The sequence below is a fragment of the Camelus dromedarius genome, chromosome 23 (assembly GCF_036321535.1).
Source record: "Camelus dromedarius isolate mCamDro1 chromosome 23, mCamDro1.pat, whole genome shotgun sequence".
Taxonomy (NCBI): Eukaryota; Metazoa; Chordata; class Mammalia; order Artiodactyla; family Camelidae; genus Camelus; species Camelus dromedarius.
In genome coordinates this window covers 32,548,208-32,565,136 of record NC_087458.1, presented here as the reverse complement: position 1 = coordinate 32,565,136, position 16,929 = coordinate 32,548,208, and the positions used below count along the sequence as shown (strand labels likewise).

Sequence of the window (16,929 nt, the reverse complement as noted above, 5' to 3'; positions counted from 1 at the left end):
CCAGGGTGGGATCGGTGTTGGGGTGGTGGCCGGGGAGGGCTGTGGTGCCGGGGAGTGTGTTGGGGCGGGGCGGGACAGGGCTTGGGCACAGACTCAAGCTTTCCTCCCCCTCAGGCCCTGGGGCTGGGGCCGCGAGTCTGGGTAGCCCTTGGTGGCCGCGGCCTCCCAGAACCCACCGGGACGGGCAGGCGGAGGACCCCTCTTAGATGAAGCGGGTCCTTACCCGGGTTTTGAAAAGCCCCAGAGTCAGATGTTGGAATGATGTGGTTTATCAGCCTTGTTTATCTGCAGGGAAATTTCAGTTCCATCCAGATGTTGGTTCCTTCAGTCAACCTCAGGAATAAGACACAAGGGTCAGTGCCGATAAGCAGTTATCTAGGGCTTGACTCAAAATAAACTATGCGGGGTGTAGGGATGGTAGATGGGACCCTCCCTCTTGAAGTTAGCAGTCTTCTGGGATTAGAGGCCCCAGTTGAGGATTACATCCTCATCTGCAGTAATGGAGCTTGTGAGAAACACACAGAGAAGGGAGGGGTGTTTTGGCGGTAACTCATTACAGAATCCAGGACCCTTGCCTGGCTCTTGTGTAGAAGAGTCTCGCCTTGGATAGGGCAACAGTTATCAAAGTGTATCCAAGGCCCCTGAGGTGCAAGACCATTTTCATAGAAACGCCGGGATGTCACCTGCCTTTTGCACACTCTTGCTCTCCCGAGTTCCTGCGGGGTTTTCCAGGGAAAACCTGGCCTGCGATATCACAAAACAGGGAATGCAGAGGCAGATAGGAGAATTCAGCTCTCACCAGTCCAAAAGAGATTTGCAGAAATTAAAATCACTGCTATTCTTCTCACTAATGATTTTTCTTTTGAAAAATAGAAATATATTTTGTTTAAGAGTATTAATGGTAACATACAGTAGATTGTTAATATTTTTAAGTGAATTCATACACTTTCTCTAACTTCTTATTTAACTTCTAACACAGGAAATAGTGATAGATTAAACTCACATAAATAGCAGCCTTTTGGAGTTCTCAGTAATTGTTAAGAGTGTATAGGGTTCTGTAGAACAAGAAGTTTGAGAGCCCCTGGAGAACGGGTGCTCAGGTGCTAGTCAGGTGCTTGGTGTTAGACGGATGCCAAGATGTCTTCCACAACTGCTCCCGGACTTGAAGTAATTGGCCACATGGAGATGGGTGGGCAGTGCCTCCACTTTACAAACCAGAAGCTGCTGAATGTGTCTGGATTGTAGGCCATGGGCTGTGCAGGGATTCCCGTTGTATCTGTTCTATCTAAGCCGGGATTCCTGTGCAGAGGCCTGGCCCTGATGACCCGCTCTCCTTTGCTCCCTGCCAGGTACCTTCTGTGTGACGTCAACCCTCCAGAGGGATTCAGCCTCCGTAGGAACGTCTGCATCCACATTGCTTTCCTCCTGAAGACCCTGATGAAGATGGAGGAGCCGGTACTTGTGCTATTCCCTTGGGGCCACCTCTACCACTGGCAGAGCCCCGATCCCTGGTCCGACTCCTTTGACCTCCCAAGTCTCAACAGAAACATCCCTGACATTGAGTACGAGCAGTTCATTGCAGGTGAGGTGGTAATTTAACTGGGGCCAGGGGGTCGTTGTTCTGGTTCCGATCTGAACAACGGGCCATCTTACTTTGGGTTTGTCGGTCTGCTTAGGGGCCCTGCTCATGTTTCCCACACTGCAGGTGAATTTGGTTTTTCCATAGTTTTTTCGGGAAATCAATTTGAAGTGTATGAGCTCTATGTCCGCTCACCTCTGAAAAACCTGGCCTCCTGGTGAGATGGAGCGGTGACAAGGAGGCCACTGCCACAGAGGCCTTGTCCCAGAAGGACTCACTCCCTGTGCTGTTTTGTTAGTTTCAGGTATACAGCATAGTGATTAAGTTGTAAATATACATAGTCTATTCTTTTTCAGGTTCTTTTCCATTATAGGTTGCAAGATACTGAATACTGTTCCCTGTGTTCTACAGTGAATCCTTGTCGTTTGTCTGTTTTACATATAGTAATTTGTATCTGTTAATCCCAAACTCCTAAGTTTGTTTTACAAGTCTGTGAGTCTGTTTTTGTTTTATAAATAAGTTCATTTGTATCATTTTTTTTAAAATTCCACATATAAATGATATCATATGATATTTGACTTTGTCTGACTTATTTCAGTTAGTGAGATAATCTCCAGTTCCATCCAAGTTGCTGTAAATGGCTTTATTTCCTTCTTTGTTATGACTGAGTAATATTCTGTTATATCTAAATACCACATCTTTATCCAGTCATCTGTCAGTGGACGTTTAGTTTGCTTCTATGTCTTGGCCATTGTAAAGAGTGCTCCTGTGAACATTGGGGTGAAGGTATCTTTTGGAATGAAGGTTCCCTCTGGATATATGCCCAGGAGCAGGATTGCTGGACTAGGTGATAAGTCTTTTTTTTTTTTTTTTTTTGTCTTTTGAGGAATCTCCATACTGTTTTCCACAGTGTCTGCACCAAACTACATTCCCACCAACAATGTAGGAGGGTTTCCTTTTCTCCACAGCCTCTCCGGCATTTATGGTTTGTGGACTTTTAAATGATGGCCATTCTGACTGGTGTGAGATGATAACATTGTAGTTTTGAGCTGCAATTCTCTGATAACTGAGCGATACTGAGCATTTTTTTATATGCCTATTGGCCATTTGTGTGTCTTCATTGGAGAATTGCTTGTTTAGCTGTTCTGCCCATTTTTGGATTTGGTTGTTTATTTTTTTCTTATTAAGTTGTATGAACAATTTATATAGTCTAGAAATTAAGCCAATGTCAGTCTCATATTTTGCAAATATTTTCTCCCATTCCATAAGTTGTCTTTTTGTTTTACTTATGGTTTCTATTGCTGTGCAAAAGTTTATAAGTTTAATTAGGTCTCATTTATTTATTTTGGCTTTTATTTCTGTTGCTTGGGTTGCTTAGATTGCCCTAGGAAACCATTGCTGAGATGTATGTCAAATAATGTTTTGCCTATATTTTCTTGAGAGAAGTTTGTAGTGTCTTGTCTAATATTTAAGTCTTTAAGCCATTTTGAGTTTGTTTCTTTTTGGTTTTTTTGTGACTGTATTGTATGCTTTTGATTTGTGGTTACCTTATTCTTCAAATATATCAACCCATTACTATATCTATTTTCTTTAGACTGATAATCGCTTAGGCTCCAACACATCCTAAGAATAATGAAGAAAAAAAAGAAAGAAAAAAATCTATATTTTCTTGTTCCCCTCTCCCATTCCCACCTTTTTTTATTTTGATGTCCTTTTTCATTTTTACATCTTTATGTTTATTCTCTTGTAACTCGTTATTGCATTTCCAACTATGGTTTTCCTGTTTCTACAGCACCCTGCTTCCTTTCTGTTTAGAATAGAACATTGTAATGTCTCTGTTAGGTTCAATATTGCTGAGTTATCTCCCCTCCCCCCTCCCCTTCCCACCCCAGGCCTCTGAATACTCGGTCAAGGAAAGCTAAGTCCATTCTAGCCTTCATCGGTTCTGGGAAAGCAATCTTCAGAGTGGGAAAAAACATTGAAAAATAATATTCTGTGAGTTGCTTTCTACCCTAGTCCAGAGATGAGAAACATCTGAAGGTGGAGGAAAAAAGTTGGAGGTGGGGAACAAAGTCTTTTCTCCTTTTGCTACTGAAGAAATGATTGCTTTTGTAATTAGTGATGGTGCCCTTTAAATTGGTGAGATCGAGATTCCAGAGCTTCAGCGCCTGTGAATAACCAGCCGGGAGAAAGCTCTCTAGGGCCCCTGCAGTGGGAAAGGCAGCCCCTCTGAGCACCTGTTGTTCTGTATTCTTCCTGCCTCCACACGGGTTTGCTAGGCACTGTGCAGGACAATGCAGTTACCCAAGGTGGAGGACTGGGAGACCCCTGCTGTGTGGCGAGCCACAGGAGCCCACACTTGTAGGACAAAATGTAGAGTAGTGGGGCGGTCATATGAACAGAGGATGGTTGAGACCCAGGATAGTGTCCTGGATTCCAGCAGGCGAGGCTGGCGGGGCAGATGGGGCCCTGGGGCATGGGCAGTCCTTGAGGGATATGAAACAAAGATAGGAACAAAGAGACTGGATTCTTGTGGGGGTACGGCGCCCCCGGAGGCTGCGGGGCAGCTCAGCGAGCCCAGGGGGAGCGGGCACTTCCCCAAACCTGGGTTGACAGGTCACAACCAACTCACTGGGGACCGAGAGGCACTGAGACATTTTAACCTTTTGTCCCTCTTCCTGGAAAAGAAACTGCTGCCTGTTAAATAGCCTGTGTCATTAGTGAGAATTAAAGACATGAAGCAAGAGTGCCTCAAAAGTCATCCATTGTGTAGTTGTTAATAAGTGTCAAATGCAAACTTGAATAGATGAAATGAAGCATTCATCAGAGGATTTTAAAATCCTTTAAAATAAAAATTCTTGCTGCCTTTGTTCTTCATTTCAGGGTTCAATTGGTGATAATAATAGTAACCAAAGCAATAGCAAACCCTTACAGAACTCTGTCCTGCTGTTCCATGAACGCTGTGTTCATGACAACCCAATGAGTTCGCACCACTATGAGTTCCACTTTAAAGGTAAGGACATTAATTAATCACACGGCTAATAAATGGCAGAGCTGGGAATTGAACCCAAGATGTCTGGCCCCAGAGCCCCCTCTCAGCCCCTTCACTGCAGCACATCACTTGGCATGCCCGACACAGGCCAGCATTTAAGAGCAGCGTGACCTTGGCCAAGGCTGCTTCACCGCTTGGTCTCGGATTCCTCATCTGTAGAATGGGGGTGTGGGCAGTGAACTCTGTGGGCTCAGTGATCACTTCCTCTGGCTCTGCTATTCTACTGCTTTGAGTTAGTTTGGTAAGTATCCGAGCCCCTACATGGCCCAAACATGGGCTGGCGCTTTGCTAGGCTCTGGGTTACGGAGAAAAGTAAGATCAGCCTGCTTCTCCGAGGAGCCTGTGTCCCTCCACGGGAAGCAGCTTCAAGGCCCAGGCTCCCTCGCTGGCAGTCGGGGGCTGGGCAGGAAAGTCTGATAAGAAAAGATGGAGGCAGGGCCCCTCCGGGAACAGTGGTGGCCACACAGACCTCAGGAGCTGGAGCGTCTGTCCAGGCTGCTGAGAGGGGATCCTCATGAGGCCAGTAGTCCCCCCAACCTAAGCCCTCAGGACAAAGATCCAGCCATCCCTTCAGTGTCACCATAGAGCCAGTCCATCCTCATCACTGTGCCCCTGTGCTCCTTTGTCCTGGGGCCTCTCTTCCCCCTACACCCAGAAGACTCTTCTCCCTCTCTTCTCTGAGTGTCCCCTCACTTCACCCGTGGTCCCTGCTTCCTGGGTAACCATCTCTGGAGTTGACACTTTGCCCCCTCACAACCCCAGTTTGACCAGGAGCCTGGGTTTGCCTCCTTGTGCTCACTTTCCACCTTCAGATGATTGATCCTCCCCTCGTGGGAGCACCTGGAAAACACGGATCCTTTCCTATCAGTGCCTGCCACCCTGGCCTCCCTGCTCATCTGCCTAATTCAGGAGCACCTGGACCACCAGCTCTGTATTGCCTCGCCTCCTACCATCAAGACGTCAAAGTTCATTCTCCCTCCTCCACCCAGTGTGGTCATTTTAGGGTCTTCTTCTCCGTCAGCCTGAGCCAGCCACCCCCCATTCACCCTACCCCCGGGCTCATACCCGGTTGTGTCTCCACCCCAGGTCTAGCCTCTCTCCTTTAAGTGCCCACTTCTAGCCGTCAAGCTGCTTCTCCACCAGCCTCCCTGGCACTCCTTCACCCTCACTGGGGCATCATGCACTGACTCTGCTTTCCTGCCTGTCCTCGTTCCTCTTACTTCCACTTCCCCACCTTCCAGCTCTGCATCCACAGTCAGCGCTCTCTTTATGAGAGACAAAACCCCCTTGAGCCTTGACTTTTTCAGTTCCTCACCAGGCCGACTTCTATCTCGGTTCACCCAGCTCTACTTGTTCTGAGCCTGCAGGCAGCAGGCTCTCCCAGCACAGGTTTCTAAGACTACAAATCAATTCCCACCATGTTGCCGCTGCCAGGCAATCCTCCAGGATTTCTCTAGTGAGCACATTTCCCCACTTATCACTCAGTGGTGTTAACGTTCTCTGCTCTCTGCACACCTTGAAGCTTCCCTCTGTCTCTTCCCTGACTCCCAGCAGATGGCCTTGCCTCCTGCTTCAGAGAGAATGACATGTTACTGGAAAGGATCTCGCTCACCTGCAGCAAACCTGCTCACCTCAAATTTTAACTGTCTCTCTCCCACCTGGACTCTGGCTGTAGTTGTTCTTAATTTAGTGAGTTTAGTTGTCATATATATACACAGTTAAAAGCATAGCACACTATAGGCCACCTTCTAGGGCTTACTTTTTCAATTTACCATAGAGTGTAAGATTCATCCATTTCATTGCATGTACCTGCAGTTCATTTGTTTTAACTGATCTTAAATATTGTGTGTGTGAAAATAACACAAGAGAAGGGTAAGCCAGGAGTCAGGATGATGGTTATTTCCTATGAGAAGAGGCCAAGAACAGGATAGGGAAAGAGGACACAGTATGTCTCTGTCAATATTCCTGTTATGATGCTGGGTGATATGTTCATAACTGTGTCTTTTAATATTAATTTTAATACATAAATACCTCTGACAGGCACCTATGATGAGAATGTGTCATGAACCAAGACATACAATGGGTAAAATTACATCATAATTGTTATGTAATCTTGTTATATTATATATTAATCATAATCTTACATTATTTGTTATGGGTTATATATTACATAGATGCATGAATTATATGTTATGTATATAAACACCTACATATATATTATATACTATCTGCTAATAAATAAACAGAACATAATATGCTAGTATATCTTCTATTATGTATTATTTAATAAATAATATCATTCTATATCTTGTTATATGACATGGCACATAATCTTTAATAAAATAAGAAATCTATCAATATATATTGGTAATTAATAAAATTTAAATTAAAAGCCCTCAGCTTTTAACACCGACACCGCACCAGCTGTCACTGTCTTTTCTCTTCCCTTTCATGGTCGAGGTACTCAAAGTGCTATCCGTTCCCCCTTTCATCTCCTTATCCTGAACCTTCATCCTCCTCCCTTCCCATGCTGGCTTCTGCCGCGTGGTCCCTCTAGTCACCAGCGGCCTCTGGGGCACTGATTTGCGGGCACTGTCTCAGGCCCCAGCTCACCTGCCTGTCCGCCACCTCTGCCACCGCTGGTGGGGGTGGGGTTGGGGGCAGAGTGCACCTCTTGTCCTGGAAGAGAACACAGCACAGACTCAGTGACCAGCATCAGGTGTGGCCAGGACCTGCAGGACTGGGTGGAGAGCCAGACTGTCTGCATCCAGACCGGGGGCACTTGGAGTGTGAAGAAGCCCCGTCCTCACTGCCCCTGAAGTGAGGAAAACACCCTCAGGTGAGTTAAAGTGCTTATGACCTAGGTCTGTTGGCTGGAAAGGAGAAACGGGCCCCTAAGGGGAGGGTAGTTGATGTTCCAGGCCCCATCAAAGCCCTAAGGGCTGGCGGGGAACCAGGCTGGACGCTCCACTGGACCCAGTGCCCCCTCGGGGGTGGGGCTTTCGGGAACAAGCAGAAAGCCCTCGGTCTCTGGGTGGAACCGGGCAGTGTGGGCGCATCCCTGCAGTGAGTCAAGTGAAGTCAGGGCCTGTGGGATCCGTTTGTATGGCCACATCGAGCCTCAGTAGAAGCCACAGCAGGAATGGATTCCTGTCTCTCCAGCTGTCATCCTCGTGTCTGAGTGCCAGGCTTCAGACCCGATCCCCTGGGGCGCTAGGACAGTTACAGAGAGAGGCGGTACGGGGAGGCCTCAAGAGGGCGGTACTGGCCTTCCTGCCGACAAGATTACACAAAGATCAAACAATCCATCGATGGGAAGAAAAGAAGAACCATGGTCACATCTGGACACGAAGCTTAGACGTGGTGCATGGCTGTCATTTATCGACAATCCAGCGAGGTTCTGGCCAGAGTTAGAGGCCAGGGCAGCAAGCCGGGAGTGACACTGAGGAGCATCATTGTGCAGAGGCTGGACTGGTGGTCTGCAGGCTCCTCCCAGGAGAAGCCTCAGTGTTTGGGAGGTGGCTAACATGTCTCCTTCGTGTCACCAGCAAGTGATGCCACCTGCAGAAAATCAGCTGTGATCCTGAGATGGGTCAGCCCTGGGTGATGTGATAAAGCCTCCTACAAGAGGGGGCGCCAGATGGACAGTGAACCAACCAACAGGCTGATGAGATTCCCACCTGTGTTTATCGTGCTTTCGTAGCCAAGAATGAGGAGAGAGTTGAATGGCTCACCATGAATATTTTAACAACTTGAGAGGGTTCCATGTCTCACTGCATTTAAGTGTCACCTGGAGGAATTCAGGCAGTGTTTAGACCCAGTGGAGAAAAACGGCCTCTCGGTTCCTCGTCAACCTGGCAAGCCCACCAGCCCTCTATGGCCAGACATTGGCAAGTGCATTCCCTTGTTAGAACAAAACCCTTCCCACGCACGCCTGTGGTAAGCTTTTGTTTTTTTTAATTAATGGGAATGATGATACATTACAGCCTCCTCAGAACTTTCCTTAGGGCTTCTCGCCTTAGACCCCTTCAAGGGGACACGCTGCCCTCGGTCCTGCACTGTAGACTGTCCCCCTGGCCCTGATACTTCCTCTGGCCACCCCCTCCATCGGGTGGCGTCAGCAGGACCAAGGGGACATGGTCATTGGCTCCACCCCGTGCTCTAGAAAACCAGGACCCCGAATGCCCTGCCTCAGCAGCCCCTGACCCATTTCTAGTGCCTGCACCGGCTCTCCCCGGATTTCAGATACCCAGGACTCACAGAGAGACTAAAGGGCAGCTGTTTGCATGGAGGTTATAGGCAGAGCCCGGACGTGAAATCTGAGTGTCCCCCTGTGCACATCCAAAGCCCCTTATGGCAAGGGATGGACCCAGCATTGGGAAGAAAAGGGTCAGGCTAGTGATCAGAGTCTGGGAATCAGCTCTCCCCTCACGCTCACTTTCTTTGCAGGACTCCCCTGTGTCTGGGAATTCTAATTTTGAACCTGGCCTTCCTGCTTATAATAAATATATATTTGTAAAGGCAGGACTTTAGAACCTACTGCACTTAAAATGTTTAGATATATAGGATGTGAGCTCCCAGGTATGCTCTGGAACTGCACTTCCAAAGGTCCAGAGCATTTATGTTGGCTCTACTGAGACTGTAAGTGGCAAAGACCGTCTCCAGCGACGAAGGGCTCCTGCTTCACGCTCCGAAGTCAGGATCTTCTGAGCGGATAAAACAATGGACACTGAGACCCTCAATTGCAAATTGATTTAGAATAATGCCAAAGGAGGTTATGACATGTGTGTGCGCACGAACGCACCTGGGGAATTTTGTGGTACATGACTGTGAGTGTGTATGTGGCTGTGCACAGGCGCCCCTGGGGATATATGTGGTTGTGTGCATGCTATGTGTGTGTGTGGTACATGAGTCCATGTACGTGTGTGTGTAGGGATGTATGTGGATCAGAGTCAGTGTGTCTGCACGTGTATTTGTGTGTACGTTCATGCATTAGTTTTAACAGTAGAAGCTGTCCTTTAGAATTCTGAAGTAGTAAAATTTGTATGATGTCTTTCGCTGTATAATTCAAAATTTAAAAAATCTTCAGTCATCAGAAATTTATTCCGCCCCGATTCTGATTTTTTTTTTTTACCATATTGATATGTCTTCATTTTACTGTTGAGGAAACTTAGCTTAGAGATGTTAACTGACTCAACCAAGGGCATGGAACTCGCGCGCCAAGGGCCAGGACGCAGCCCAAGCCACGCTGCTCCAGAGGCCTGGAGCCCTGCTCACGATCACGCGTGGCCTCATGGCGGGGGAACAGATTTTGATGGGCTGTGGCCAGCGTGCAGACTGCCCAATCCGGGGACTCGGGAAGCCGGGCAGAGTACCAGACAGCAGACAAGAGTGAAGCCCTGCTCAGAAATCAGATAGGTTCCTAGGTCTTGGATGAGTAAGGAGGCTTACTGCTCATCCTTGATCCCTTTGCTGGTGGCCAAAAGGGACCAAGACCCAAGAGAGCACTTCTGGGAGCTGTCTGCCAAAATCTGGAAAAGGACTGCTCAGGACTGGCTCTGCAGTAGGAGCAGAGGAAGGAAATGACGCCTCTTGGTGGACATTATTGATGATGGCAGTAGGAGGCCTAGCAGCCTTGTTATGGGGGTGGCAGGACAGGGTCCTAGTGGATGATCGTTTCACCTCTCTTAAAAATCATTGCTTCATATATTGTATCCATTTTGTGGTTTAATTTAGGATGGTAAATACTCCATATTAGCTGGATTGATAATTTTTTTTATTGTTAATTTTCTCTTCAATGATTTGGAAGCTATATTGCCTTTCAATGAAAATTCTCTCTAAATTTTTATAAATCATTTCTAAGTTCATAACTTTCTATGTAATTGGACCAGTATTCCTATAACACTATCAAAAATGAAATAATCTATTAGATCCTGTTCCACAATAATGATAAATTTAGCATATTTTACCTCTCTGCTGTTCCAGATTGTGTGTGTGTGTGCGTTTGTGTGTGTGTGTGTGTGTGTGTAAGTGTCCTCCAGTTACTACTTTTTGACAGTTGCTTTCAGTTTGTTATATTAACAATGAAAATATAGGTATAAACTTCTTGGATTTCATTGCTCACTATCACTATTTAATACCATGTCTTTCCCACTTTTGAGTTATTTACTTATCGGGATTTTCAAATCAACTGGACACATGATTGGCTAAGTTTTTCCGAGCGGTGGACTTGGAAAACATTCATGTCTATATGCAGCTTTATGTTCTCCTCCTCAACAACTCTCAGCGTGTTGTTGATGGCCCAAGCCTTGTTTTAAATTATGGCATTGTTTATCATCACCAAAAAACAAAAACAGTTTTCTTGATTTAAAGTGCTGTCTTTTTATGACTGGTTAGTCTTGTCTGCTGGATAGAGATTTCCTTAACCTTCCTCCTTCTTTTCGCCATAACTCAGATTCATTGAGATGCATGTTTTTACCATTTCTCAGATGGGCTTCCACTGTGACTTCTGCTTTAAACCATCACCCCACTCTTTTTCTCCATGCTTATTCCTGAAAAAGTGAGCTCTCTATTGGATTAAAGATGGTTCCCATCCGAGATGTGTGGCTCCCTGTCCAAAGGTCCAAATGAAGAGAAAAGGAAAGATTCCTGTTTCTGGTGGTTACATTTTGTCAGCTTAGAGATCTAGTTATCCGTGTGGCTGCGGTGGAATCTGCAATATCTTGGCACAGAGTTTCCTTTTTCTGGCTTACTAGGGGAGCCGCATTAGCTGGGGTCACGGCGCTGTGGCCGTTGTCAGGATCCCGGGGCTGAGGCAGCCCCTCTCCCTCCTTGTTATTTTGATCTTGCAAACTGGGTCCCAGCTATGTGAACCCTGCACCTGGCGGCCAGGATCGCCCCCCATGCACCGTGTCCCCAGTTCCTCGTCGTCCCTCACTGCTATCAGCTAGTTCCAGTAAGAGTACGAGATGGCTTCCGCTGCGGTCCTTCCTCCTTCCTCTCCAGGCAGGCCCTCCTTTCCCACTAGTTGGCCCTAAGCCTTCTCTCCTGCGCTACATACGCTGACGGAATTCCTCAGGGTTTCCATCAGGTAGATGGCGCTCTTCTATGTTTGGACCCCTTCAGTGCTTGCAGTGGAAATTTAGGAGGTGGGAAGGAGGAGCTTGGGGGTTCTCCGTATCTAGGGGCTCCCTATCCAGCAGATTCAACTAACTGTGGATTGAAAATACTCGGGAAAAAACACAAAGTTTCAAAAAGCAACACTTGAATTTGCCATACACTGGCAACTACTTACATAGCATTCATGTTGTATTAGATACCAGAAGTAACCTAGAGATAATTTAAAGTACACAGGAGGACACAGCAAAAGAGAAAGTGACAACAAATATACGTGTATATTCATGTATAACTGAAAACTTCTGCTGTATGCTGGAATTTGATACAATGTTTTAAAATGACTATATCTCAATAAAAAAAGTTTGTATATATATTGAAAAAGTACACGGGAGGGTGCACATAATTTCCATGCAAGTCCTATGCCATTTTATACAAGAGGCGTCAGCATCCATGGATGTTGACGTCGGGGGAGTCCTGGAAAAAATGCCCCATGATTACCAAGGGATGACTGGAAGTCCAGGCTCCTTATCCCAGCCTGTCATGTCCCCACGTGGTCTGAATCCTACCTGTACCACACTTCCCTTGTCACTCTCCTCCAGACCTGGCAGACTGCCCTCTTATTCTTGAACAGGCCACACTCACTGCGCTTCATGTCTGGCCCCTAGAAATACCAGTTACTTTCTGAGAATGGTCTGCTTTCACAAAATGGGCTGCATTTTCACTAGAGAAGACAGTGTGGAATTTCCTTTAAAAGCTGAAAATAGACTTAACTCATGATCCAGCCTTCCCACTCCCGGGTATATGTCAGAAGAAAACTCTAATTCAAAAAGTCACATGCACCTCACTGCTTAATGCAGCACTATTTATAATAGCCAGGACATGGCAACAACCCAAATGTCCATCGACAGCTGACTGGATAAATATATAGTAGTATATTTATACAAAGGTATACTGCTCAGCCATTAAAAAGAACAAAATAATGCCATTTGCAGCAACATGGATGGACGTAGAGATAGTCATTCTAAGTGAAGTAAGCCAGAAAAAGAGAAAAATGCCATATGATTTCAATTATATGTGGAATCAAAAAAGACACAAATGAACTTAACTACAAAAGAGAAACAGACCCACAGACATAGAGAAACAAACTTACGGTTACCAGGGAGAGAAGGGGATGGGAAGGGATAAATATGGGAATTGGAAAAGTGTCCCTCTTGGGGAGTTACGGAAATGTTAGCTATCTTGATTGTGGTGATGGTTTTCTGGGTGTAGACATCTATCAAATTCATCAAATAGTACATGTGAAATATGTGTAATTTACTATACAGGAATCATACCACAATAAAGGTGCCTGTAAAAAAATAAATAAATAAATAAAAGATTGGCGGCATTGTGTCCTACGTTTTTATGTGTCTTTAGTGAGTGGGTCTTCAAGTTTCCGGTCTGCCATATTTTCTGAACCAGAAGTGCCCTCCTTCCCTTTTCTTTGATAAAATGTCAGTGGGTGGCATTTATTCCCGTGGCTTCAACTGCTCTCTGTCCACTGATTAACTGTCAAATCTTTTCCAGCAAGGACATCTCAGTTCAGTCCCAGAAATATACTTATAATTGACAAGTAGACATTCCTAATTGATTAGCCCATAAAAATCTCAAGCTCTGTGTGTTTGAATTTACACTCGCTCAGTAGTATGTTTACTTCTTCAAACAATGGCATCACTATCCCATCTGTTTTCCGTGCCATACATCTGGGAGTTTTCCTTTACTTTTCCACTCCCTCACCCCCGTCAGTACTACAATTCTATTCCTTAATATCCCCCAACTAAGTCCACGCCCCTCACTCCCCAGTGCATTAATTCCCACCCCTTGCTAGTTTCCCCAGTGCTGTTCTTTAGAGTGAACAATCCACTTTGCTCACTTTTAATGGCTAATCTGTGTCACTCTCCTCCTTAAAACCCCAAAGAATTCCCCGCTGCATAAGTGAGGAAGTCCAAGCTCCCTGATTTAACGTCACACCTTCTCATAACCTAGTTGCTGCTTTTTTTCAGCCTCAGCTTCCGTTAGTTCCTCACAGCCTCTAGCCTCACTGACCTTCCTTCCCTAATTGCAAAGTGCTGTTAGACACGACCAGACCTCTGCACGAGACACGCAAGCTGCTGAGAATCCCGTCCCCACCACGCACTCTCCTGGTCTACAGATTTGCTGGAATCCTTCAGATGTCAGTGCAGAAAGCATTTCCTCTCTGACACCTTCCCTACCTTCTAGAACCCTGCCCCAGGCAGTGCAAAAGCCCCTCTGAACATACAGTAAACATGATGCCAAGTGAATCTTAACACATTGTTTTGAAAACCTATTTAAATTTGTCTCTTCCATGACACACTGTGATCTCCTTGAGGGATGGGGGCTGTGTGGTATTTGTCTAGACAGCTAATGTCTGGCACAGACCCCGGGCCATCGGAAACAGTCTGCTGACTCATCAAGAAGAATTGTTGCCTTTGCGACGTAAGACAGACTACATGATCTCTGATCTTACACCATTCGGCAAGGGTCAAAATAATTTCACATAGAGCTACACAGGAAAAATATGTGTATTCTTTTTCTCTCTGTGAGCCCAAGATCATAGGCAGCCTGGAACGGAGGTGTCACTCTAAGTTGTCTGTCCCCTAGGCTGTCACGTCCAACTTCAACATATTTTTTAGAAGTTGTAGGGATACGTGTACATCACCCCGTCATAGAGTAAACGGCGCTTCATCCTGACCCAGTTTAATGTCCATATGAAAATCAGAAATCTTCCAAACTGAAGCCTGAGGAAATATTTCCCGTCTCTCCTTCCAGTCTGTCTGCCATCTTCATCCCACATCCCCACTGCTCACATGCGTCAGACCACCTTCCATCTATAAACATTTTCAGTGGGACAATTGGATGAGAACTAATTACAGCAGTAATGAAAATGGTCCCATGAACGTAGGCTCTGCACAACAAGGATGCTTTGACCGGAGGCCTCAGCTGTGGCCTGCAGGGTCTGTTCACGTTTTCTGCCTGGCTTCCCTGCAGAAGTTGTACAGAAAATCAAGCCTGCAGTCAAAGTCATAGAATGCCCAAGAAATCCAGAAAAATAGAGTGAGAGTCATCTCCTTGGGAATATTTTTGAAAACCATCCACTAATAGGAAGAAGAGCATTAAGAGGGTCATTTCAGATCAGATGATGTCCAACTGCAGGTGGGTCAGTTTTGTCATTGTTGCTCGCTAGTTGTCTTTCTGCTGCTTCTAACACGTCTCTGTTTAGAGAAGTGGCCTGAGTCTACCCTCAGAGCAGAAAGGTAAGCTGGGCCTGGCGACAGCCTAGCTTCTGTGCTGTGTAGTACCCCACTGAGAATGAAGGGATGGCCCAGGGCTTCCTCTGACTCTCTCCCTCAGTTATAAACTCTCTGAAGGGAAAATGGAGTAAAAAATTCTTAATTCAGTATGGTATTGTCAAAGTATAAAAATAATTGTATTTGGAGGGGAGGGTATAGTTCAAGGGGTAGAGTACGTGCTGGGTTCAATTCCCAGTACCTCAATGTAAAAAAATAATAAGGAAAATTCTGTTTTAACAAAAGAAAAAGAACAAAGAAGAAAAGAGATCTCAAACAATCCAACTTTAAAAGAAAAAACATTTTTTACATAGTAATCAGCTCAGTCTTTTGCTAGATTAGGAGTTTGGGATTAACAGATACACACTACAATGAATAAAATAAATAACCAACTCCCACGTCCTTAATAACCTAGTTCAACCTGAATTCTTTCTCTTTTTTCCCCTAAGCAACCCGTGGAAACCTCTGAAATTCTCACCTTATAAAGAATTCATTTAAAGGTGGCATGAAATTTACTGGTTAAAACAGTTATTTGTGGTTCCATGAATATAAGTCTAGTAAGAAAGATAGACAATAAGCCAGTAAGCAAATAAATATATTATGAACTGCCAGGTGCTTATAATTGCCACAAAGAAACATAAAACTTATTAGGAGAGAAAATGATTGAATAAGAAATATGTGTGTGCTATTTTAAATAATGTGGTCAGATAAGTCCTTTCTGTGGGTAAAATAATTTGAACAAAGTCCTGAATGAAGCAAAAGAATAAGCCACGTATGTAACAGACAAGAAAAGCCTCCCAGGCCGGGAGAAGTGTAGGTATGAGACTTGGAGTTACAAACAGAGCTGTCACATTGGGGACCATCTGGGCGGTGAAGATGGGCTGGAGCAGAACGGTGAGACCTGAGGCTGCAGAGACGGGTGAGGGACCGGATCACACAGGGCCTTGGTAGGGACTCCGGATATCCTTCTGAATACAACAGAAAATCACAAGAGTATTTTGCAAAGCAGAACAACTTGATCTGATTCATACTTTAATAAGACCGCTGTGGGTAACATATGGGGAATAAGCAATGGAAGCAGGGCAAGGTAAGCTGATGGGAATGCACTGGGAAGAGTGCTGCTGACCTGGAGAGAGACACCGAGTTTGGGCTGGGATGATGGTGGGAGAAGGGCTGAAATGGGGACACGATTTGACAGTAACGGTCACAGGCCTTAATGCTCGAGTTGGACACAGACACAGAGTGGTTCAGGGTGATGGGTATGTGATATTTGGGGCTGAGCCACAGTTTTTGTACAGAGACCTGACAGGAGAATAAAGTGGGGACGTTGACGTTGGTAAGAAGGGTTGGTGGGTGTTTAATTCCCCCTAGAGCCGCGTCTCTGTTTCTCTGTAGATGAAGTCAGCAGAGCAGGGATGGGTGTTCCTACTTCTGCAGAGAATTGCGTGTCTCCCTCATCGACAAATTCGAGAGGCCGATCTGCCCATCCAATTGCAACATCTTGAATCTGCTTCTTTCTATCCAGGAGGAGATTTCCAACTAAGATGCCTATCAAAAATTCCCGTGTCCACAGTTAGAGCTGTGTGCCTTTGGAATGATCTCAGAGATGCCTACACAGAGGCTCGGTGTGCTCTCTCTCACTCAGAGCACACAGTTCCCTTCAGTCCACGGGGTCTCAGCAGAGAAGATTTCACAAGTAGCCCCTCTCAGGCCCTGGGGACCAACCTCCCGCTTGGCCGAGTTCTGAAAATGAGCACGAGTTCCGGGCAAAGGGCCTTCTCCAGGGCGCCATCTGGCAGATTACATGAGGACAGTGTACAGAAGAGTGGGAGGGT

The 16,929-nt window shown here is 45.8% G+C and overlaps 1 long non-coding RNA gene across 1 annotated transcript; it reads left to right on the top strand.

The window, feature by feature from the left end:
* Positions 1–1,419: 1,419 nt before the first annotated feature.
* Positions 1,420–6,259, top strand: LOC135318947 (uncharacterized). Its single transcript, XR_010377420.1, has 3 exons — positions 1,420–1,582; positions 4,463–4,592; positions 6,183–6,259. It is a non-coding gene; the product is annotated as an uncharacterized LOC135318947 (long non-coding RNA).
* The last annotated feature ends 10,670 nt before the right edge of the window (positions 6,260–16,929 follow it).